Source organism: Triturus cristatus, chromosome 4_1, assembly GCF_964204655.1.
Source record: "Triturus cristatus chromosome 4_1, aTriCri1.1, whole genome shotgun sequence".
Lineage (NCBI taxonomy): Eukaryota > Metazoa > Chordata > Amphibia > Caudata > Salamandridae > Triturus > Triturus cristatus.
The window spans coordinates 107,038,007-107,056,103 of record NC_140585.1 but is presented as its reverse complement, the minus strand read 5'-3'; the positions used below and the strand labels follow the sequence as shown (position 1 = coordinate 107,056,103).

The window sequence follows — 18,097 nt, the reverse complement described above, 5'->3', positions numbered from 1 at the left end:
TCGGAGAATTTTGCATTCCAAAAGAAGGAAATAAATGCCCTCTCTGAGGATCGAACTCAGGACCTTCAGATTATGAGACTGACGCGCTGCCTACTGCGCTAAGAAGGCTGTATATAGGCATCTGTACATAAGACCATGAAGATCATCCAGGTACAAGGCTGAAGGATTTTCCTGACTGACATTGTATACTGCAGAGTCGAATGGGGTGATGTGGCCGTCGGTTCAATGCAGGGTTTCCAATCATACAGTCAAACCTTGCAGAAGTGGGGATGTAGCTCAGTGGTAGAGCGCATGCTTTGCATGTATGAGGCCCCGGGTTCAATCCCCGGCATCTCCAGACTTTTGCCATGCTTACCTTGGATTTTGGGCCGAAAGCTAGGCTGGCATCATGATGAAGGAAGAGATATGTCCTCCAACCGGGATGAGGACCCCGCTTAATCTGTCAGACGTTTGCCTTGAAAAATCCCTTGAAATGGGGCTATCTCATTTTTGATGATTATAGATCAAAAGAATCCTACTTGTTGAAGACATCAAAGTGATGATTCATCTTGACAACCATAATGCTTTGATGATAGAAATCTGTCGCATCTCTCTTGATCATTGGTAAGGGTTCTTCTTCTAAACCAGAGACTCTTTACAGTAGCTTTTAGAAAAACGGAATATTTTGTTTATCTCAATCACCTTCAATCTACAGATTTTTCCGTTCTCTTTCCTTTTGAAAATGCATCCAAAATGCACGTTCTTGATGCTGGGTGCGTAGTAATGACTCCCATAACTTTCTGTCATTTCTTTCATGGTTCCGCGCAGCCATCCATTTGCCACCAATGCTGCCCAAGGTCTTTGTATCAAAGTTCCTTTCCTTTCTGTAAAATTGAAATTTGGAGCACCCCTGCTTATCCCCAAGCCAAGACAGAACATGAACTTTGGTCTGAAATCCTCCTTTGGGGTGATAAGACGTACCTTACAGTGTGCTCTAAGAACTGGTGACTTTGAGAGGGAGCTGCAGGTAATGTTCATGATTTTCATCGATCTGCTCCTGATCCCCACCCCCACAACCTTTCTTGAGCGAGAGATAATTACAGCGCTGAAAGATACTTCAGCCACTCCTTCGATAGCTCAGTTGGTAGAGCGGAGGACTGTAGCATAAAGTCAGACATCCTTAGGTCGCTGGTTCAAATCCGGCTCGAAGGATTTTTTGCTTCGATTTCCATATCTTTCACTTTTATTCAAACAATACCTTCCATTGATTATGATCGAGACTTTGCAGTCCCTGGGTTTCAGGGATTCCTTGCATCCATCAAACAGCTCGAGGGCAAAAGTGGGGATGTAGCTCAGTGGTAGAGCGCATGCTTCGCATGTATGAGGTCCCGGGTTCAATCCCCGGCATCTCCAGGAGCCTCTGTTCCTTATCTTGGCTTTTTTCCAGAAGGCTAGCCTGCCATCATGCAGAAAGAAGAAGTTTGTCATGCAGTTGGGGTGAGAGCCCCACTTAAATAGTCAGACATTTGCTTTGGAAAAATCTTTGAACTAGGCATAGTTTGCGCATTTCAAGAAAATCGGAGAATTTTGCATTCCAAAAGAAGGAAATAAATGCCCTCTCTGAGGATCGAACTCAGGACCTTCAGATTATGAGACTGACGCGCTGCCTACTGCGCTAAGAAGACTGTATATAGGCATCTGTACATAAGACCATGAAGATCATCCAGGTACAAGGCTGAAGGATTTTCCTGACTGACATTGTATACTGCAGAGTCGAATGGGGTGATGTGGCCGTCGGTTCAATGCAGGGTTTCCAATCATACAGTAAAACCTTGCAGAAGTGGGGATGTAGCTCAGTGGTAGAGCGCATGCTTTGCATGTATGAGGCCCCGGGTTCAATCCCCGGCATCTCCAGACTTTTGCCATGCTTACCTTGGATTTTGGGCCGAAAGCTAGGCTGGCATCATGATGAAGGAAGAGATATGTCCTCCAACCGGGATGAGGACCCCGCTTAATCTGTCAGACGTTTGCCTTGAAAAATCCCATGAAATGGGGCTATCTCATTTTTGATGATTATAGATCAAAAGAATCCTACTTGTTGAAGACATCAAAGTGATGATTCATCTTGACAACCATAATGCTTTGATGATAGAAATCTGTCGCATCTCTCTTGATCATTGGTAAGGGTTCTTCTTCTAAACCAGAGACTCTTTACAGTAGCTTTTAGAAAAACGGAATATTTTGTTTATCTCAATCACCTTCAATCTACAGATTTTTCCGTTCTCTTTCCTTTTGAAAATGCATCCAAAATGCACGTTCTTGATGCTGGGTGCGTAGTAATGACTCCCATAACTTTCTGTCATTTCTTTCATGGTTCCGCGCAGCCATCCATTTGCCACCAATGCTGCCCAAGGTCTTTGTATCAAAGTTCCTTTCCTTTCTGTAAAATTGAAATTTGGAGCACCCCTGCTTATCCCCAAGCCAAGACAGAACATGAACTTTGGTCTGAAATCCTCCTTTGGGGTGATAAGACGTACCTTACAGTGTGCTCTAAGAACTGGTGACTTTGAGAGGGAGCTGCAGGTAATGTTCATGATTTTCATCGATCTGCTCCTGATCCCCACCCCCACAACCTTTCTTGAGCGAGAGATAATTACAGCGCTGAAAGATACTTCAGCCACTCCTTCGATAGCTCAGTTGGTAGAGCGGAGGACTGTAGCATAAAGTCAGACATCCTTAGGTCGCTGGTTCAAATCCGGCTCGAAGGATTTTTTGCTTCGATTTCCATATCTTTCACTTTTATTCAAACAATACCTTCCATTGATTATGATCGAGACTTTGCAGTCCCTGGGTTTCAGGGATTCCTTGCATCCATCAAACAGCTCGAGTGCAAAAGTGGGGATGTAGCTCAGTGGTAGAGCGCATGCTTCGCATGTATGAGGTCCCGGGTTCAATCCCCGGCATCTCCAGGAGCCTCTGTTCCTTATCTTGGCTTTTTTCCAGAAGGCTAGCCTGCCATCATGCAGAAAGAAGAAGTTTGTCATGCAGTTGGGGTGAGAGCCCCACTTAAATAGTCAGACATTTGCTTTGGAAAAATCTTTGAACTAGGCATAGTTTGCGCATTTCAAGAAAATCGGAGAATTTTGCATTCCAAAAGAAGGAAATAAATGCCCTCTCTGAGGATCGAACTCAGGACCTTCAGATTATGAGACTGACGCGCTGCCTACTGCGCTAAGAAGGCTGTATATAGGCATCTGTACATAAGACCATGAAGATCATCCAGGTACAAGGCTGAAGGATTTTCCTGACTGACATTGTATACTGCAGAGTCGAATGGGGTGATGTGGCCGTCGGTTCAATGCAGGGTTTCCAATCATACAGTCAAACCTTGCAGAAGTGGGGATGTAGCTCAGTGGTAGAGCGCATGCTTTGCATGTATGAGGCCCCGGGTTCAATCCCCGGCATCTCCAGACTTTTGCCATGCTTACCTTGGATTTTGGGCCGAAAGCTAGGCTGGCATCATGATGAAGGAAGAGATATGTCCTCCAACCGGGATGAGGACCCCGCTTAATCTGTCAGACGTTTGCCTTGAAAAATCCCATGAAATGGGGCTATCTCATTTTTGATGATTATAGATCAAAAGAATCCTACTTGTTGAAGACATCAAAGTGATGATTCATCTTGACAACCATAATGCTTTGATGATAGAAATCTGTCGCATCTCTCTTGATCATTGGTAAGGGTTCTTCTTCTAAACCAGAGACTCTTTACAGTAGCTTTTAGAAAAACGGAATATTTTGTTTATCTCAATCACCTTCAATCTACAGATTTTTCCGTTCTCTTTCCTTTTGAAAATGCATCCAAAATGCACGTTCTTGATGCTGGGTGCGTAGTAATGACTCCCATAACTTTCTGTCATTTCTTTCATGGTTCCGCGCAGCCATCCATTTGCCACCAATGCTGCCCAAGGTCTTTGTATCAAAGTTCCTTTCCTTTCTGTAAAATTGAAATTTGGAGCACCCCTGCTTATCCCCAAGCCAAGACAGAACATGAACTTTGGTCTGAAATCCTCCTTTGGGGTGATAAGACGTACCTTACAGTGTGCTCTAAGAACTGGTGACTTTGAGAGGGAGCTGCAGGTAATGTTCATGATTTTCATCGATCTGCTCCTGATCCCCACCCCCACAACCTTTCTTGAGCGAGAGATAATTACAGCGCTGAAAGATACTTCAGCCACTCCTTCGATAGCTCAGTTGGTAGAGCGGAGGACTGTAGCATAAAGTCAGACATCCTTAGGTTGCTGGTTCAAATCCGGCTCGAAGGATTTTTTGCTTCGATTTCCATATCTTTCACTTTTATTCAAACAATACCTTCCATTGATTATGATCGAGACTTTGCAGTCCCTGGGTTTCAGGGATTCCTTGCATCCATCAAACAGCTCGAGTGCAAAAGTGGGGATGTAGCTCAGTGGTAGAGCGCATGCTTCGCATGTATGAGGTCCCGGGTTCAATCCCCGGCATCTCCAGGAGCCTCTGTTCCTTATCTTGGCTTTTTTCCAGAAGGCTAGCCTGCCATCATGCAGAAAGAAGAAGTTTGTCATGCAGTTGGGGTGAGAGCCCCACTTAAATAGTCAGACATTTGCTTTGGAAAAATCTTTGAACTAGGCATAGTTTGCGCATTTCAAGAAAATCGGAGAATTTTGCATTCCAAAAGAAGGAAATAAATGCCCTCTCTGAGGATCGAACTCAGGACCTTCAGATTATGAGACTGACACGCTGCCTACTGCGCTAAGAAGGCTGTATATAGGCATCTGTACATAAGACCATGAAGATCATCCAGGTACAAGGCTGAAGGATTTTCCTGACTGACATTGTATACTGCAGAGTCAAATGGGGTGATGTGGCCGTCGGTTCAATGCAGGGTTTCCAATCATACAGTCAAACCTTGCAGAAGTGGGGATGTAGCTCAGTGGTAGAGCGCATGCTTTGCATGTATGAGGCCCCGGGTTCAATCCCCGGCATCTCCAGACTTTTGCCATGCTTACCTTGGATTTTGGGCCGAAAGCTAGGCTGGCATCATGATGAAGGAAGAGATATGTCCTCCAACCGGGATGAGGACCCCGCTTAATCTGTCAGACGTTTGCCTTGAAAAATCCCATGAAATGGGGCTATCTCATTTTTGATGATTATAGATCAAAAGAATCCTACTTGTTGAAGACATCAAAGTGATGATTCATCTTGACAACCATAATGCTTTGATGATAGAAATCTGTCGCATCTCTCTTGATCATTGGTAAGGGTTCTTCTTCTAAACCAGAGACTCTTTACAGTAGCTTTTAGAAAAACGGAATATTTTGTTTATCTCAATCACCTTCAATCTACAGATTTTTCCGTTCTCTTTCCTTTTGAAAATGCATCCAAAATGCACTTTCTTGATGCTGGGTGCGTAGTAATGACTCCCATAACTTTCTGTCATTTCTTTCATGGTTCCGCGCAGCCATCCATTTGCCACCAATGCTGCCCAAGGTCTTTGTATCAAAGTTCCTTTCCTTTCTGTAAAATTGAAATTTGGAGCACCCCTGCTTATCCCCAAGCCAAGACAGAACATGAACTTTGGTCTGAAATCCTCCTTTGGGGTGATAAGATGTACCTTACAGTGTGCTCTAAGAACTGGTGACTTTGAGAGGGAGCTGCAGGTAATGTTCATGATTTTCATCGATCTGCTCCTGATCCCCACCCCCACAACCTTTCTTGAGCGAGAGATAATTACAGCGCTGAAAGATACTTCAGCCACTCCTTCGATAGCTCAGTTGGTAGAGCGGAGGACTGTAGCATAAAGTCAGACATCCTTAGGTCGCTGGTTCAAATCCGGCTCGAAGGATTTTTTGCTTCGATTTCCATATATTTCACTTTTATTCAAACAATACCTTCCATTGATTATGATCGAGACTTTGCAGTCCCTGGGTTTCAGGGATTCCTTGCATCCATCAAACAGCTCGAGGGCAAAAGTGGGGATGTAGCTCAGTGGTAGAGCGCATGCTTCGCATGTATGAGGTCCCGGGTTCAATCCCCGGCATCTCCAGGAGCCTCTGTTCCTTATCTTGGCTTTTTTCCAGAAGGCTAGCCTGCCATCATGCAGAAAGAAGAAGTTTGTCATGCAGTTGGGGTGAGAGCCCCACTTAAATAGTCAGACATTTGCTTTGGAAAAATCTTTGAACTAGGCATAGTTTGCGCATTTCAAGAAAATCGGAGAATTTTGCATTCCAAAAGAAGGAAATAAATGCCCTCTCTGAGGATCGAACTCAGGACCTTCAGATTATGAGACTGACGCGCTGCCTACTGCGCTAAGAAGGCTGTATATAGGCATCTGTACATAAGACCATGAAGATCATCCAGGTACAAGGCTGAAGGATTTTCCTGACTGACATTGTATACTGCAGAGTCGAATGGGGTGATGTGGCCGTCGGTTCAATGCAGGGTTTCCAATCATACAGTCAAACCTTGCAGAAGTGGGGATGTAGCTCAGTGGTAGAGCGCATGCTTTGCATGTATGAGGCCCCGGGTTCAATCCCCGGCATCTCCAGACTTTTGCCATGCTTACCTTGGATTTTGGGCCGAAAGCTAGGCTGGCATCATGATGAAGGAAGAGATATGTCCTCCAACCGGGATGAGGACCCCGCTTAATCTGTCAGACGTTTGCCTTGAAAAATCCCTTGAAATGGGGCTATCTCATTTTTGATGATTATAGATCAAAAGAATCCTACTTGTTGAAGACATCAAAGTGATGATTCATCTTGACAACCATAATGCTTTGATGATAGAAATCTGTCGCATCTCTCTTGATCATTGGTAAGGGTTCTTCTTCTAAACCAGAGACTCTTTACAGTAGCTTTTAGAAAAACGGAATATTTTGTTTATCTCAATCACCTTCAATCTACAGATTTTTCCGTTCTCTTTCCTTTTGAAAATGCATCCAAAATGCACGTTCTTGATGCTGGGTGCGTAGTAATGACTCCCATAACTTTCTGTCATTTCTTTCATGGTTCCGCGCAGCCATCCATTTGCCACCAATGCTGCCCAAGGTCTTTGTATCAAAGTTCCTTTCCTTTCTGTAAAATTGAAATTTGGAGCACCCCTGCTTATCCCCAAGCCAAGACAGAACATGAACTTTGGTCTGAAATCCTCCTTTGGGGTGATAAGACGTACCTTACAGTGTGCTCTAAGAACTGGTGACTTTGAGAGGGAGCTGCAGGTAATGTTCATGATTTTCATCGATCTGCTCCTGATCCCCACCCCCACAACCTTTCTTGAGCGAGAGATAATTACAGCGCTGAAAGATACTTCAGCCACTCCTTCGATAGCTCAGTTGGTAGAGCGGAGGACTGTAGCATAAAGTCAGACATCCTTAGGTCGCTGGTTCAAATCCGGCTCGAAGGATTTTTTGCTTCGATTTCCATATCTTTCACTTTTATTCAAACAATACCTTCCATTGATTATGATCGAGACTTTGCAGTCCCTGGGTTTCAGGGATTCCTTGCATCCATCAAACAGCTCGAGGGCAAAAGTGGGGATGTAGCTCAGTGGTAGAGCGCATGCTTCGCATGTATGAGGTCCCGGGTTCAATCCCCGGCATCTCCAGGAGCCTCTGTTCCTTATCTTGGCTTTTTTCCAGAAGGCTAGCCTGCCATCATGCAGAAAGAAGAAGTTTGTCATGCAGTTGGGGTGAGAGCCCCACTTAAATAGTCAGACATTTGCTTTGGAAAAATCTTTGAACTAGGCATAGTTTGCGCATTTCAAGAAAATCGGAGAATTTTGCATTCCAAAAGAAGGAAATAAATGCCCTCTCTGAGGATCGAACTCAGGACCTTCAGATTATGAGACTGACGCGCTGCCTACTGCGCTAAGAAGACTGTATATAGGCATCTGTACATAAGACCATGAAGATCATCCAGGTACAAGGCTGAAGGATTTTCCTGACTGACATTGTATACTGCAGAGTCGAATGGGGTGATGTGGCCGTCGGTTCAATGCAGGGTTTCCAATCATACAGTAAAACCTTGCAGAAGTGGGGATGTAGCTCAGTGGTAGAGCGCATGCTTTGCATGTATGAGGCCCCGGGTTCAATCCCCGGCATCTCCAGACTTTTGCCATGCTTACCTTGGATTTTGGGCCGAAAGCTAGGCTGGCATCATGATGAAGGAAGAGATATGTCCTCCAACCGGGATGAGGACCCCGCTTAATCTGTCAGACGTTTGCCTTGAAAAATCCCATGAAATGGGGCTATCTCATTTTTGATGATTATAGATCAAAAGAATCCTACTTGTTGAAGACATCAAAGTGATGATTCATCTTGACAACCATAATGCTTTGATGATAGAAATCTGTCGCATCTCTCTTGATCATTGGTAAGGGTTCTTCTTCTAAACCAGAGACTCTTTACAGTAGCTTTTAGAAAAACGGAATATTTTGTTTATCTCAATCACCTTCAATCTACAGATTTTTCCGTTCTCTTTCCTTTTGAAAATGCATCCAAAATGCACGTTCTTGATGCTGGGTGCGTAGTAATGACTCCCATAACTTTCTGTCATTTCTTTCATGGTTCCGCGCAGCCATCCATTTGCCACCAATGCTGCCCAAGGTCTTTGTATCAAAGTTCCTTTCCTTTCTGTAAAATTGAAATTTGGAGCACCCCTGCTTATCCCCAAGCCAAGACAGAACATGAACTTTGGTCTGAAATCCTCCTTTGGGGTGATAAGACGTACCTTACAGTGTGCTCTAAGAACTGGTGACTTTGAGAGGGAGCTGCAGGTAATGTTCATGATTTTCATCGATCTGCTCCTGATCCCCACCCCCACAACCTTTCTTGAGCGAGAGATAATTACAGCGCTGAAAGATACTTCAGCCACTCCTTCGATAGCTCAGTTGGTAGAGCGGAGGACTGTAGCATAAAGTCAGACATCCTTAGGTCGCTGGTTCAAATCCGGCTCGAAGGATTTTTTGCTTCGATTTCCATATCTTTCACTTTTATTCAAACAATACCTTCCATTGATTATGATCGAGACTTTGCAGTCCCTGGGTTTCAGGGATTCCTTGCATCCATCAAACAGCTCGAGTGCAAAAGTGGGGATGTAGCTCAGTGGTAGAGCGCATGCTTCGCATGTATGAGGTCCCGGGTTCAATCCCCGGCATCTCCAGGAGCCTCTGTTCCTTATCTTGGCTTTTTTCCAGAAGGCTAGCCTGCCATCATGCAGAAAGAAGAAGTTTGTCATGCAGTTGGGGTGAGAGCCCCACTTAAATAGTCAGACATTTGCTTTGGAAAAATCTTTGAACTAGGCATAGTTTGCGCATTTCAAGAAAATCGGAGAATTTTGCATTCCAAAAGAAGGAAATAAATGCCCTCTCTGAGGATCGAACTCAGGACCTTCAGATTATGAGACTGACGCGCTGCCTACTGCGCTAAGAAGGCTGTATATAGGCATCTGTACATAAGACCATGAAGATCATCCAGGTACAAGGCTGAAGGATTTTCCTGACTGACATTGTATACTGCAGAGTCGAATGGGGTGATGTGGCCGTCGGTTCAATGCAGGGTTTCCAATCATACAGTCAAACCTTGCAGAAGTGGGGATGTAGCTCAGTGGTAGAGCGCATGCTTTGCATGTATGAGGCCCCGGGTTCAATCCCCGGCATCTCCAGACTTTTGCCATGCTTACCTTGGATTTTGGGCCGAAAGCTAGGCTGGCATCATGATGAAGGAAGAGATATGTCCTCCAACCGGGATGAGGACCCCGCTTAATCTGTCAGACGTTTGCCTTGAAAAATCCCATGAAATGGGGCTATCTCATTTTTGATGATTATAGATCAAAAGAATCCTACTTGTTGAAGACATCAAAGTGATGATTCATCTTGACAACCATAATGCTTTGATGATAGAAATCTGTCGCATCTCTCTTGATCATTGGTAAGGGTTCTTCTTCTAAACCAGAGACTCTTTACAGTAGCTTTTAGAAAAACGGAATATTTTGTTTATCTCAATCACCTTCAATCTACAGATTTTTCCGTTCTCTTTCCTTTTGAAAATGCATCCAAAATGCACGTTCTTGATGCTGGGTGCGTAGTAATGACTCCCATAACTTTCTGTCATTTCTTTCATGGTTCCGCGCAGCCATCCATTTGCCACCAATGCTGCCCAAGGTCTTTGTATCAAAGTTCCTTTCCTTTCTGTAAAATTGAAATTTGGAGCACCCCTGCTTATCCCCAAGCCAAGACAGAACATGAACTTTGGTCTGAAATCCTCCTTTGGGGTGATAAGACGTACCTTACAGTGTGCTCTAAGAACTGGTGACTTTGAGAGGGAGCTGCAGGTAATGTTCATGATTTTCATCGATCTGCTCCTGATCCCCACCCCCACAACCTTTCTTGAGCGAGAGATAATTACAGCGCTGAAAGATACTTCAGCCACTCCTTCGATAGCTCAGTTGGTAGAGCGGAGGACTGTAGCATAAAGTCAGACATCCTTAGGTCGCTGGTTCAAATCCGGCTCGAAGGATTTTTTGCTTCGATTTCCATATCTTTCACTTTTATTCAAACAATACCTTCCATTGATTATGATCGAGACTTTGCAGTCCCTGGGTTTCAGGGATTCCTTGCATCCATCAAACAGCTCGAGTGCAAAAGTGGGGATGTAGCTCAGTGGTAGAGCGCATGCTTCGCATGTATGAGGTCCCGGGTTCAATCCCCGGCATCTCCAGGAGCCTCTGTTCCTTATCTTGGCTTTTTTCCAGAAGGCTAGCCTGCCATCATGCAGAAAGAAGAAGTTTGTCATGCAGTTGGGGTGAGAGCCCCACTTAAATAGTCAGACATTTGCTTTGGAAAAATCTTTGAACTAGGCATAGTTTGCGCATTTCAAGAAAATCGGAGAATTTTGCATTCCAAAAGAAGGAAATAAATGCCCTCTCTGAGGATCGAACTCAGGACCTTCAGATTATGAGACTGACACGCTGCCTACTGCGCTAAGAAGGCTGTATATAGGCATCTGTACATAAGACCATGAAGATCATCCAGGTACAAGGCTGAAGGATTTTCCTGACTGACATTGTATACTGCAGAGTCAAATGGGGTGATGTGGCCGTCGGTTCAATGCAGGGTTTCCAATCATACAGTCAAACCTTGCAGAAGTGGGGATGTAGCTCAGTGGTAGAGCGCATGCTTTGCATGTATGAGGCCCCGGGTTCAATCCCCGGCATCTCCAGACTTTTGCCATGCTTACCTTGGATTTTGGGCCGAAAGCTAGGCTGGCATCATGATGAAGGAAGAGATATGTCCTCCAACCGGGATGAGGACCCCGCTTAATCTGTCAGACGTTTGCCTTGAAAAATCCCATGAAATGGGGCTATCTCATTTTTGATGATTATAGATCAAAAGAATCCTACTTGTTGAAGACATCAAAGTGATGATTCATCTTGACAACCATAATGCTTTGATGATAGAAATCTGTCGCATCTCTCTTGATCATTGGTAAGGGTTCTTCTTCTAAACCAGAGACTCTTTACAGTAGCTTTTAGAAAAACGGAATATTTTGTTTATCTCAATCACCTTCAATCTACAGATTTTTCCGTTCTCTTTCCTTTTGAAAATGCATCCAAAATGCACTTTCTTGATGCTGGGTGCGTAGTAATGACTCCCATAACTTTCTGTCATTTCTTTCATGGTTCCGCGCAGCCATCCATTTGCCACCAATGCTGCCCAAGGTCTTTGTATCAAAGTTCCTTTCCTTTCTGTAAAATTGAAATTTGGAGCACCCCTGCTTATCCCCAAGCCAAGACAGAACATGAACTTTGGTCTGAAATCCTCCTTTGGGGTGATAAGACGTACCTTACAGTGTGCTCTAAGAACTGGTGACTTTGAGAGGGAGCTGCAGGTAATGTTCATGATTTTCATCGATCTGCTCCTGATCCCCACCCCCACAACCTTTCTTGAGCGAGAGATAATTACAGCGCTGAAAGATACTTCAGCCACTCCTTCGATAGCTCAGTTGGTAGAGCGGAGGACTGTAGCATAAAGTCAGACATCCTTAGGTCGCTGGTTCAAATCCGGCTCGAAGGATTTTTTGCTTCGATTTCCATATATTTCACTTTTATTCAAACAATACCTTCCATTGATTATGATCGAGACTTTGCAGTCCCTGGGTTTCAGGGATTCCTTGCATCCATCAAACAGCTCGAGGGCAAAAGTGGGGATGTAGCTCAGTGGTAGAGCGCATGCTTCGCATGTATGAGGTCCCGGGTTCAATCCCCGGCATCTCCAGGAGCCTCTGTTCCTTATCTTGGCTTTTTTCCAGAAGGCTAGCCTGCCATCATGCAGAAAGAAGAAGTTTGTCATGCAGTTGGGGTGAGAGCCCCACTTAAATAGTCAGACATTTGCTTTGGAAAAATCTTTGAACTAGGCATAGTTTGCGCATTTCAAGAAAATCGGAGAATTTTGCATTCCAAAAGAAGGAAATAAATGCCCTCTCTGAGGATCGAACTCAGGACCTTCAGATTATGAGACTGACGCGCTGCCTACTGCGCTAAGAAGGCTGTATATAGGCATCTGTACATAAGACCATGAAGATCATCCAGGTACAAGGCTGAAGGATTTTCCTGACTGACATTGTATACTGCAGAGTCGAATGGGGTGATGTGGCCGTCGGTTCAATGCAGGGTTTCCAATCATACAGTCAAACCTTGCAGAAGTGGGGATGTAGCTCAGTGGTAGAGCGCATGCTTTGCATGTATGAGGCCCCGGGTTCAATCCCCGGCATCTCCAGACTTTTGCCATGCTTACCTTGGATTTTGGGCCGAAAGCTAGGCTGGCATCATGATGAAGGAAGAGATATGTCCTCCAACCGGGATGAGGACCCCGCTTAATCTGTCAGACGTTTGCCTTGAAAAATCCCTTGAAATGGGGCTATCTCATTTTTGATGATTATAGATCAAAAGAATCCTACTTGTTGAAGACATCAAAGTGATGATTCATCTTGACAACCATAATGCTTTGATGATAGAAATCTGTCGCATCTCTCTTGATCATTGGTAAGGGTTCTTCTTCTAAACCAGAGACTCTTTACAGTAGCTTTTAGAAAAACGGAATATTTTGTTTATCTCAATCACCTTCAATCTACAGATTTTTCCGTTCTCTTTCCTTTTGAAAATGCATCCAAAATGCACGTTCTTGATGCTGGGTGCGTAGTAATGACTCCCATAACTTTCTGTCATTTCTTTCATGGTTCCGCGCAGCCATCCATTTGCCACCAATGCTGCCCAAGGTCTTTGTATCAAAGTTCCTTTCCTTTCTGTAAAATTGAAATTTGGAGCACCCCTGCTTATCCCCAAGCCAAGACAGAACATGAACTTTGGTCTGAAATCCTCCTTTGGGGTGATAAGACGTACCTTACAGTGTGCTCTAAGAACTGGTGACTTTGAGAGGGAGCTGCAGGTAATGTTCATGATTTTCATCGATCTGCTCCTGATCCCCACCCCCACAACCTTTCTTGAGCGAGAGATAATTACAGCGCTGAAAGATACTTCAGCCACTCCTTCGATAGCTCAGTTGGTAGAGCGGAGGACTGTAGCATAAAGTCAGACATCCTTAGGTCGCTGGTTCAAATCCGGCTCGAAGGATTTTTTGCTTCGATTTCCATATCTTTCACTTTTATTCAAACAATACCTTCCATTGATTATGATCGAGACTTTGCAGTCCCTGGGTTTCAGGGATTCCTTGCATCCATCAAACAGCTCGAGTGCAAAAGTGGGGATGTAGCTCAGTGGTAGAGCGCATGCTTCGCATGTATGAGGTCCCGGGTTCAATCCCCGGCATCTCCAGGAGCCTCTGTTCCTTATCTTGGCTTTTTTCCAGAAGGCTAGCCTGCCATCATGCAGAAAGAAGAAGTTTGTCATGCAGTTGGGGTGAGAGCCCCACTTAAATAGTCAGACATTTGCTTTGGAAAAATCTTTGAACTAGGCATAGTTGGCGCATTTCAAGAAAATCGGAGAATTTTGCATTCCAAAAGAAGGAAATAAATGCCCTCTCTGAGGATCGAACTCAGGACCTTCAGATTATGAGACTGACGCGCTGCCTACTGCGCTAAGAAGGCTGTATATAGGCATCTGTACATAAGACCATGAAGATCATCCAGGTACAAGGCTGAAGGATTTTCCTGACTGACATTGTATACTGCAGAGTCGAATGGGGTGATGTGGCCGTCGGTTCAATGCAGGGTTTCCAATCATACAGTCAAACCTTGCAGAAGTGGGGATGTAGCTCAGTGGTAGAGCGCATGCTTTGCATGTATGAGGCCCCGGGTTCAATCCCCGGCATCTCCAGACTTTTGCCATGCTTACCTTGGATTTTGGGCCGAAAGCTAGGCTGGCATCATGATGAAGGAAGAGATATGTCCTCCAACCGGGATGAGGACCCCGCTTAATCTGTCAGACGTTTGCCTTGAAAAATCCCATGAAATGGGGCTATCTCATTTTTGATGATTATAGATCAAAAGAATCCTACTTGTTGAAGACATCAAAGTGATGATTCATCTTGACAACCATAATGCTTTGATGATAGAAATCTGTCGCATCTCTCTTGATCATTGGTAAGGGTTCTTCTTCTAAACCAGAGACTCTTTACAGTAGCTTTTAGAAAAACGGAATATTTTGTTTATCTCAATCACCTTCAATCTACAGATTTTTCCGTTCTCTTTCCTTTTGAAAATGCATCCAAAATGCACGTTCTTGATGCTGGGTGCGTAGTAATGACTCCCATAACTTTCTGTCATTTCTTTCATGGTTCCGCGCAGCCATCCATTTGCCACCAATGCTGCCCAAGGTCTTTGTATCAAAGTTCCTTTCCTTTCTGTAAAATTGAAATTTGGAGCACCCCTGCTTATCCCCAAGCCAAGACAGAACATGAACTTTGGTCTGAAATCCTCCTTTGGGGTGATAAGACGTACCTTACAGTGTGCTCTAAGAACTGGTGACTTTGAGAGGGAGCTGCAGGTAATGTTCATGATTTTCATCGATCTGCTCCTGATCCCCACCCCCACAACCTTTCTTGAGCGAGAGATAATTACAGCGCTGAAAGATACTTCAGCCACTCCTTCGATAGCTCAGTTGGTAGAGCGGAGGACTGTAGCATAAAGTCAGACATCCTTAGGTTGCTGGTTCAAATCCGGCTCGAAGGATTTTTTGCTTCGATTTCCATATCTTTCACTTTTATTCAAACAATACCTTCCATTGATTATGATCGAGACTTTGCAGTCCCTGGGTTTCAGGGATTCCTTGCATCCATCAAACAGCTCGAGTGCAAAAGTGGGGATGTAGCTCAGTGGTAGAGCGCATGCTTCGCATGTATGAGGTCCCGGGTTCAATCCCCGGCATCTCCAGGAGCCTCTGTTCCTTATCTTGGCTTTTTTCCAGAAGGCTAGCCTGCCATCATGCAGAAAGAAGAAGTTTGTCATGCAGTTGGGGTGAGAGCCCCACTTAAATAGTCAGACATTTGCTTTGGAAAAATCTTTGAACTAGGCATAGTTTGCGCATTTCAAGAAAATCGGAGAATTTTGCATTCCAAAAGAAGGAAATAAATGCCCTCTCTGAGGATCGAACTCAGGACCTTCAGATTATGAGACTGACACGCTGCCTACTGCGCTAAGAAGGCTGTATATAGGCATCTGTACATAAGACCATGAAGATCATCCAGGTACAAGGCTGAAGGATTTTCCTGACTGACATTGTATACTGCAGAGTCAAATGGGGTGATGTGGCCGTCGGTTCAATGCAGGGTTTCCAATCATACAGTCAAACCTTGCAGAAGTGGGGATGTAGCTCAGTGGTAGAGCGCATGCTTTGCATGTATGAGGCCCCGGGTTCAATCCCCGGCATCTCCAGACTTTTGCCATGCTTACCTTGGATTTTGGGCCGAAAGCTAGGCTGGCATCATGATGAAGGAAGAGATATGTCCTCCAACCGGGATGAGGACCCCGCTTAATCTGTCAGACGTTTGCCTTGAAAAATCCCATGAAATGGGGCTATCTCATTTTTGATGATTATAGATCAAAAGAATCCTACTTGTTGAAGACATCAAAGTGATGATTCATCTTGACAACCATAATGCTTTGATGATAGAAATCTGTCGCATCTCTCTTGATCATTGGTAAGGGTTCTTCTTCTAAACCAGAGACTCTTTACAGTAGCTTTTAGAAAAACGGAATATTTTGTTTATCTCAATCACCTTCAATCTACAGATTTTTCCGTTCTCTTTCCTTTTGAAAATGCATCCAAAATGCACTTTCTTGATGCTGGGTGCGTAGTAATGACTCCCATAACTTTCTGTCATTTCTTTCATGGTTCCGCGCAGCCATCCATTTGCCACCAATGCTGCCCAAGGTCTTTGTATCAAAGTTCCTTTCCTTTCTGTAAAATTGAAATTTGGAGCACCCCTGCTTATCCCCAAGCCAAGACAGAACATGAACTTTGGTCTGAAATCCTCCTTTGGGGTGATAAGATGTACCTTACAGTGTGCTCTAAGAACTGGTGACTTTGAGAGGGAGCTGCAGGTAATGTTCATGATTTTCATCGATCTGCTCCTGATCCCCACCCCCACAACCTTTCTTGAGCGAGAGATAATTACAGCGCTGAAAGATACTTCAGCCACTCCTTCGATAGCTCAGTTGGTAGAGCGGAGGACTGTAGCATAAAGTCAGACATCCTTAGGTCGCTGGTTCAAATCCGGCTCGAAGGATTTTTTGCTTCGATTTCCATATATTTCACTTTTATTCAAACAATACCTTCCATTGATTATGATCGAGACTTTGCAGTCCCTGGGTTTCAGGGATTCCTTGCATCCATCAAACAGCTCGAGGGCAAAAGTGGGGATGTAGCTCAGTGGTAGAGCGCATGCTTCGCATGTATGAGGTCCCGGGTTCAATCCCCGGCATCTCCAGGAGCCTCTGTTCCTTATCTTGGCTTTTTTCCAGAAGGCTAGCCTGCCATCATGCAGAAAGAAGAAGTTTGTCATGCAGTTGGGGTGAGAGCCCCACTTAAATAGTCAGACATTTGCTTTGGAAAAATCTTTGAACTAGGCATAGTTTGCGCATTTCAAGAAAATCGGAGAATTTTGCATTCCAAAAGAAGGAAATAAATGCCCTCTCTGAGGATCGAACTCAGGACCTTCAGATTATGAGACTGACGCGCTGCCTACTGCGCTAAGAAGGCTGTATATAGGCATCTGTACATAAGACCATGAAGATCATCCAGGTACAAGGCTGAAGGATTTTCCTGACTGACATTGTATACTGCAGAGTCGAATGGGGTGATGTGGCCGTCGGTTCAATGCAGGGTTTCCAATCATACAGTCAAACCTTGCAGAAGTGGGGATGTAGCTCAGTGGTAGAGCGCATGCTTTGCATGTATGAGGCCCCGGGTTCAATCCCCGGCATCTCCAGACTTTTGCCATGCTTACCTTGGATTTTGGGCCGAAAGCTAGGCTGGCATCATGATGAAGGAAGAGATATGTCCTCCAACCGGGATGAGGACCCCGCTTAATCTGTCAGACGTTTGCCTTGAAAAATCCCTTGAAATGGGGCTATCTCATTTTTGATGATTATAGATCAAAAGAATCCTACTTGTTGAAGACATCAAAGTGATGATTCATCTTGACAACCATAATGCTTTGATGATAGAAATCTGTCGCATCTCTCTTGATCATTGGTAAGGGTTCTTCTTCTAAACCAGAGACTCTTTACAGTAGCTTTTAGAAAAACGGAATATTTTGTTTATCTCAATCACCTTCAATCTACAGATTTTTCCGTTCTCTTTCCTTTTGAAAATGCATCCAAAATGCACGTTCTTGATGCTGGGTGCGTAGTAATGACTCCCATAACTTTCTGTCATTTCTTTCATGGTTCCGCGCAGCCATCCATTTGCCACCAATGCTGCCCAAGGTCTTTGTATCAAAGTTCCTTTCCTTTCTGTAAAATTGAAATTTGGAGCACCCCTGCTTATCCCCAAGCCAAGACAGAACATGAACTTTGGTCTGAAATCCTCCTTTGGGGTGATAAGACGTACCTTACAGTGTGCTCTAAGAAC

The 18,097-nt window shown here is 44.4% G+C and overlaps 39 non-coding genes across 39 annotated transcripts; 32 read left to right on the top strand and 7 right to left on the bottom strand.

Moving 5' to 3' along the window:
- Window positions 1–35: 35 nt before the first annotated feature.
- Window positions 36–108, bottom strand: TRNAM-CAU (transfer RNA methionine (anticodon CAU)). Its single transcript has one exon. It is a non-coding gene; the product is annotated as a tRNA-Met (tRNA).
- A 157-nt stretch (window positions 109–265) lies between these two features.
- On the top strand, window positions 266–337 carry TRNAA-UGC (transfer RNA alanine (anticodon UGC)). Its single transcript has one exon. It is a non-coding gene; the product is annotated as a tRNA-Ala (tRNA).
- Window positions 338–1,105: 768 nt separating this feature from the next.
- On the top strand, window positions 1,106–1,191 carry TRNAY-GUA (transfer RNA tyrosine (anticodon GUA)). Its single transcript is given in 2 exon segments — window positions 1,106–1,142; window positions 1,156–1,191. It is a non-coding gene; the product is annotated as a tRNA-Tyr (tRNA).
- Window positions 1,192–1,320: 129 nt separating this feature from the next.
- On the top strand, window positions 1,321–1,392 carry TRNAA-CGC (transfer RNA alanine (anticodon CGC)). The gene has a single exon. It is a non-coding gene; the product is annotated as a tRNA-Ala (tRNA).
- A 429-nt stretch (window positions 1,393–1,821) lies between these two features.
- TRNAA-UGC (transfer RNA alanine (anticodon UGC)) lies at window positions 1,822–1,893 on the top strand. Its single transcript has one exon. It is a non-coding gene; the product is annotated as a tRNA-Ala (tRNA).
- Window positions 1,894–2,661: 768 nt separating this feature from the next.
- Window positions 2,662–2,747, top strand: TRNAY-GUA (transfer RNA tyrosine (anticodon GUA)). Its single transcript is given in 2 exon segments — window positions 2,662–2,698; window positions 2,712–2,747. It is a non-coding gene; the product is annotated as a tRNA-Tyr (tRNA).
- A 129-nt stretch (window positions 2,748–2,876) lies between these two features.
- On the top strand, window positions 2,877–2,948 carry TRNAA-CGC (transfer RNA alanine (anticodon CGC)). Its single transcript has one exon. It is a non-coding gene; the product is annotated as a tRNA-Ala (tRNA).
- A 199-nt stretch (window positions 2,949–3,147) lies between these two features.
- TRNAM-CAU (transfer RNA methionine (anticodon CAU)) lies at window positions 3,148–3,220 on the bottom strand. The gene has a single exon. It is a non-coding gene; the product is annotated as a tRNA-Met (tRNA).
- Window positions 3,221–3,377: 157 nt separating this feature from the next.
- Window positions 3,378–3,449, top strand: TRNAA-UGC (transfer RNA alanine (anticodon UGC)). The gene has a single exon. It is a non-coding gene; the product is annotated as a tRNA-Ala (tRNA).
- A 983-nt stretch (window positions 3,450–4,432) lies between these two features.
- TRNAA-CGC (transfer RNA alanine (anticodon CGC)) lies at window positions 4,433–4,504 on the top strand. Its single transcript has one exon. It is a non-coding gene; the product is annotated as a tRNA-Ala (tRNA).
- A 429-nt stretch (window positions 4,505–4,933) lies between these two features.
- On the top strand, window positions 4,934–5,005 carry TRNAA-UGC (transfer RNA alanine (anticodon UGC)). The gene has a single exon. It is a non-coding gene; the product is annotated as a tRNA-Ala (tRNA).
- A 768-nt stretch (window positions 5,006–5,773) lies between these two features.
- Window positions 5,774–5,859, top strand: TRNAY-GUA (transfer RNA tyrosine (anticodon GUA)). The gene is given in 2 exon segments: window positions 5,774–5,810; window positions 5,824–5,859. It is a non-coding gene; the product is annotated as a tRNA-Tyr (tRNA).
- A 129-nt stretch (window positions 5,860–5,988) lies between these two features.
- Window positions 5,989–6,060, top strand: TRNAA-CGC (transfer RNA alanine (anticodon CGC)). Its single transcript has one exon. It is a non-coding gene; the product is annotated as a tRNA-Ala (tRNA).
- Window positions 6,061–6,259: 199 nt separating this feature from the next.
- Window positions 6,260–6,332, bottom strand: TRNAM-CAU (transfer RNA methionine (anticodon CAU)). The gene has a single exon. It is a non-coding gene; the product is annotated as a tRNA-Met (tRNA).
- Window positions 6,333–6,489: 157 nt separating this feature from the next.
- On the top strand, window positions 6,490–6,561 carry TRNAA-UGC (transfer RNA alanine (anticodon UGC)). The gene has a single exon. It is a non-coding gene; the product is annotated as a tRNA-Ala (tRNA).
- A 768-nt stretch (window positions 6,562–7,329) lies between these two features.
- TRNAY-GUA (transfer RNA tyrosine (anticodon GUA)) lies at window positions 7,330–7,415 on the top strand. Its single transcript is given in 2 exon segments — window positions 7,330–7,366; window positions 7,380–7,415. It is a non-coding gene; the product is annotated as a tRNA-Tyr (tRNA).
- A 129-nt stretch (window positions 7,416–7,544) lies between these two features.
- Window positions 7,545–7,616, top strand: TRNAA-CGC (transfer RNA alanine (anticodon CGC)). The gene has a single exon. It is a non-coding gene; the product is annotated as a tRNA-Ala (tRNA).
- A 429-nt stretch (window positions 7,617–8,045) lies between these two features.
- Window positions 8,046–8,117, top strand: TRNAA-UGC (transfer RNA alanine (anticodon UGC)). The gene has a single exon. It is a non-coding gene; the product is annotated as a tRNA-Ala (tRNA).
- A 768-nt stretch (window positions 8,118–8,885) lies between these two features.
- Window positions 8,886–8,971, top strand: TRNAY-GUA (transfer RNA tyrosine (anticodon GUA)). Its single transcript is given in 2 exon segments — window positions 8,886–8,922; window positions 8,936–8,971. It is a non-coding gene; the product is annotated as a tRNA-Tyr (tRNA).
- Window positions 8,972–9,100: 129 nt separating this feature from the next.
- Window positions 9,101–9,172, top strand: TRNAA-CGC (transfer RNA alanine (anticodon CGC)). Its single transcript has one exon. It is a non-coding gene; the product is annotated as a tRNA-Ala (tRNA).
- Window positions 9,173–9,371: 199 nt separating this feature from the next.
- On the bottom strand, window positions 9,372–9,444 carry TRNAM-CAU (transfer RNA methionine (anticodon CAU)). Its single transcript has one exon. It is a non-coding gene; the product is annotated as a tRNA-Met (tRNA).
- A 157-nt stretch (window positions 9,445–9,601) lies between these two features.
- Window positions 9,602–9,673, top strand: TRNAA-UGC (transfer RNA alanine (anticodon UGC)). Its single transcript has one exon. It is a non-coding gene; the product is annotated as a tRNA-Ala (tRNA).
- Window positions 9,674–10,441: 768 nt separating this feature from the next.
- TRNAY-GUA (transfer RNA tyrosine (anticodon GUA)) lies at window positions 10,442–10,527 on the top strand. The gene is given in 2 exon segments: window positions 10,442–10,478; window positions 10,492–10,527. It is a non-coding gene; the product is annotated as a tRNA-Tyr (tRNA).
- Window positions 10,528–10,656: 129 nt separating this feature from the next.
- On the top strand, window positions 10,657–10,728 carry TRNAA-CGC (transfer RNA alanine (anticodon CGC)). Its single transcript has one exon. It is a non-coding gene; the product is annotated as a tRNA-Ala (tRNA).
- A 429-nt stretch (window positions 10,729–11,157) lies between these two features.
- On the top strand, window positions 11,158–11,229 carry TRNAA-UGC (transfer RNA alanine (anticodon UGC)). Its single transcript has one exon. It is a non-coding gene; the product is annotated as a tRNA-Ala (tRNA).
- A 768-nt stretch (window positions 11,230–11,997) lies between these two features.
- On the top strand, window positions 11,998–12,083 carry TRNAY-GUA (transfer RNA tyrosine (anticodon GUA)). Its single transcript is given in 2 exon segments — window positions 11,998–12,034; window positions 12,048–12,083. It is a non-coding gene; the product is annotated as a tRNA-Tyr (tRNA).
- Window positions 12,084–12,212: 129 nt separating this feature from the next.
- Window positions 12,213–12,284, top strand: TRNAA-CGC (transfer RNA alanine (anticodon CGC)). Its single transcript has one exon. It is a non-coding gene; the product is annotated as a tRNA-Ala (tRNA).
- Window positions 12,285–12,483: 199 nt separating this feature from the next.
- On the bottom strand, window positions 12,484–12,556 carry TRNAM-CAU (transfer RNA methionine (anticodon CAU)). Its single transcript has one exon. It is a non-coding gene; the product is annotated as a tRNA-Met (tRNA).
- A 157-nt stretch (window positions 12,557–12,713) lies between these two features.
- On the top strand, window positions 12,714–12,785 carry TRNAA-UGC (transfer RNA alanine (anticodon UGC)). Its single transcript has one exon. It is a non-coding gene; the product is annotated as a tRNA-Ala (tRNA).
- A 768-nt stretch (window positions 12,786–13,553) lies between these two features.
- TRNAY-GUA (transfer RNA tyrosine (anticodon GUA)) lies at window positions 13,554–13,639 on the top strand. Its single transcript is given in 2 exon segments — window positions 13,554–13,590; window positions 13,604–13,639. It is a non-coding gene; the product is annotated as a tRNA-Tyr (tRNA).
- A 129-nt stretch (window positions 13,640–13,768) lies between these two features.
- TRNAA-CGC (transfer RNA alanine (anticodon CGC)) lies at window positions 13,769–13,840 on the top strand. Its single transcript has one exon. It is a non-coding gene; the product is annotated as a tRNA-Ala (tRNA).
- Window positions 13,841–14,039: 199 nt separating this feature from the next.
- On the bottom strand, window positions 14,040–14,112 carry TRNAM-CAU (transfer RNA methionine (anticodon CAU)). The gene has a single exon. It is a non-coding gene; the product is annotated as a tRNA-Met (tRNA).
- Window positions 14,113–14,269: 157 nt separating this feature from the next.
- Window positions 14,270–14,341, top strand: TRNAA-UGC (transfer RNA alanine (anticodon UGC)). Its single transcript has one exon. It is a non-coding gene; the product is annotated as a tRNA-Ala (tRNA).
- Window positions 14,342–15,324: 983 nt separating this feature from the next.
- TRNAA-CGC (transfer RNA alanine (anticodon CGC)) lies at window positions 15,325–15,396 on the top strand. The gene has a single exon. It is a non-coding gene; the product is annotated as a tRNA-Ala (tRNA).
- Window positions 15,397–15,825: 429 nt separating this feature from the next.
- On the top strand, window positions 15,826–15,897 carry TRNAA-UGC (transfer RNA alanine (anticodon UGC)). Its single transcript has one exon. It is a non-coding gene; the product is annotated as a tRNA-Ala (tRNA).
- Window positions 15,898–16,665: 768 nt separating this feature from the next.
- TRNAY-GUA (transfer RNA tyrosine (anticodon GUA)) lies at window positions 16,666–16,751 on the top strand. The gene is given in 2 exon segments: window positions 16,666–16,702; window positions 16,716–16,751. It is a non-coding gene; the product is annotated as a tRNA-Tyr (tRNA).
- A 129-nt stretch (window positions 16,752–16,880) lies between these two features.
- Window positions 16,881–16,952, top strand: TRNAA-CGC (transfer RNA alanine (anticodon CGC)). Its single transcript has one exon. It is a non-coding gene; the product is annotated as a tRNA-Ala (tRNA).
- Window positions 16,953–17,151: 199 nt separating this feature from the next.
- TRNAM-CAU (transfer RNA methionine (anticodon CAU)) lies at window positions 17,152–17,224 on the bottom strand. Its single transcript has one exon. It is a non-coding gene; the product is annotated as a tRNA-Met (tRNA).
- A 157-nt stretch (window positions 17,225–17,381) lies between these two features.
- TRNAA-UGC (transfer RNA alanine (anticodon UGC)) lies at window positions 17,382–17,453 on the top strand. Its single transcript has one exon. It is a non-coding gene; the product is annotated as a tRNA-Ala (tRNA).
- The last annotated feature ends 644 nt before the right edge of the window (window positions 17,454–18,097 follow it).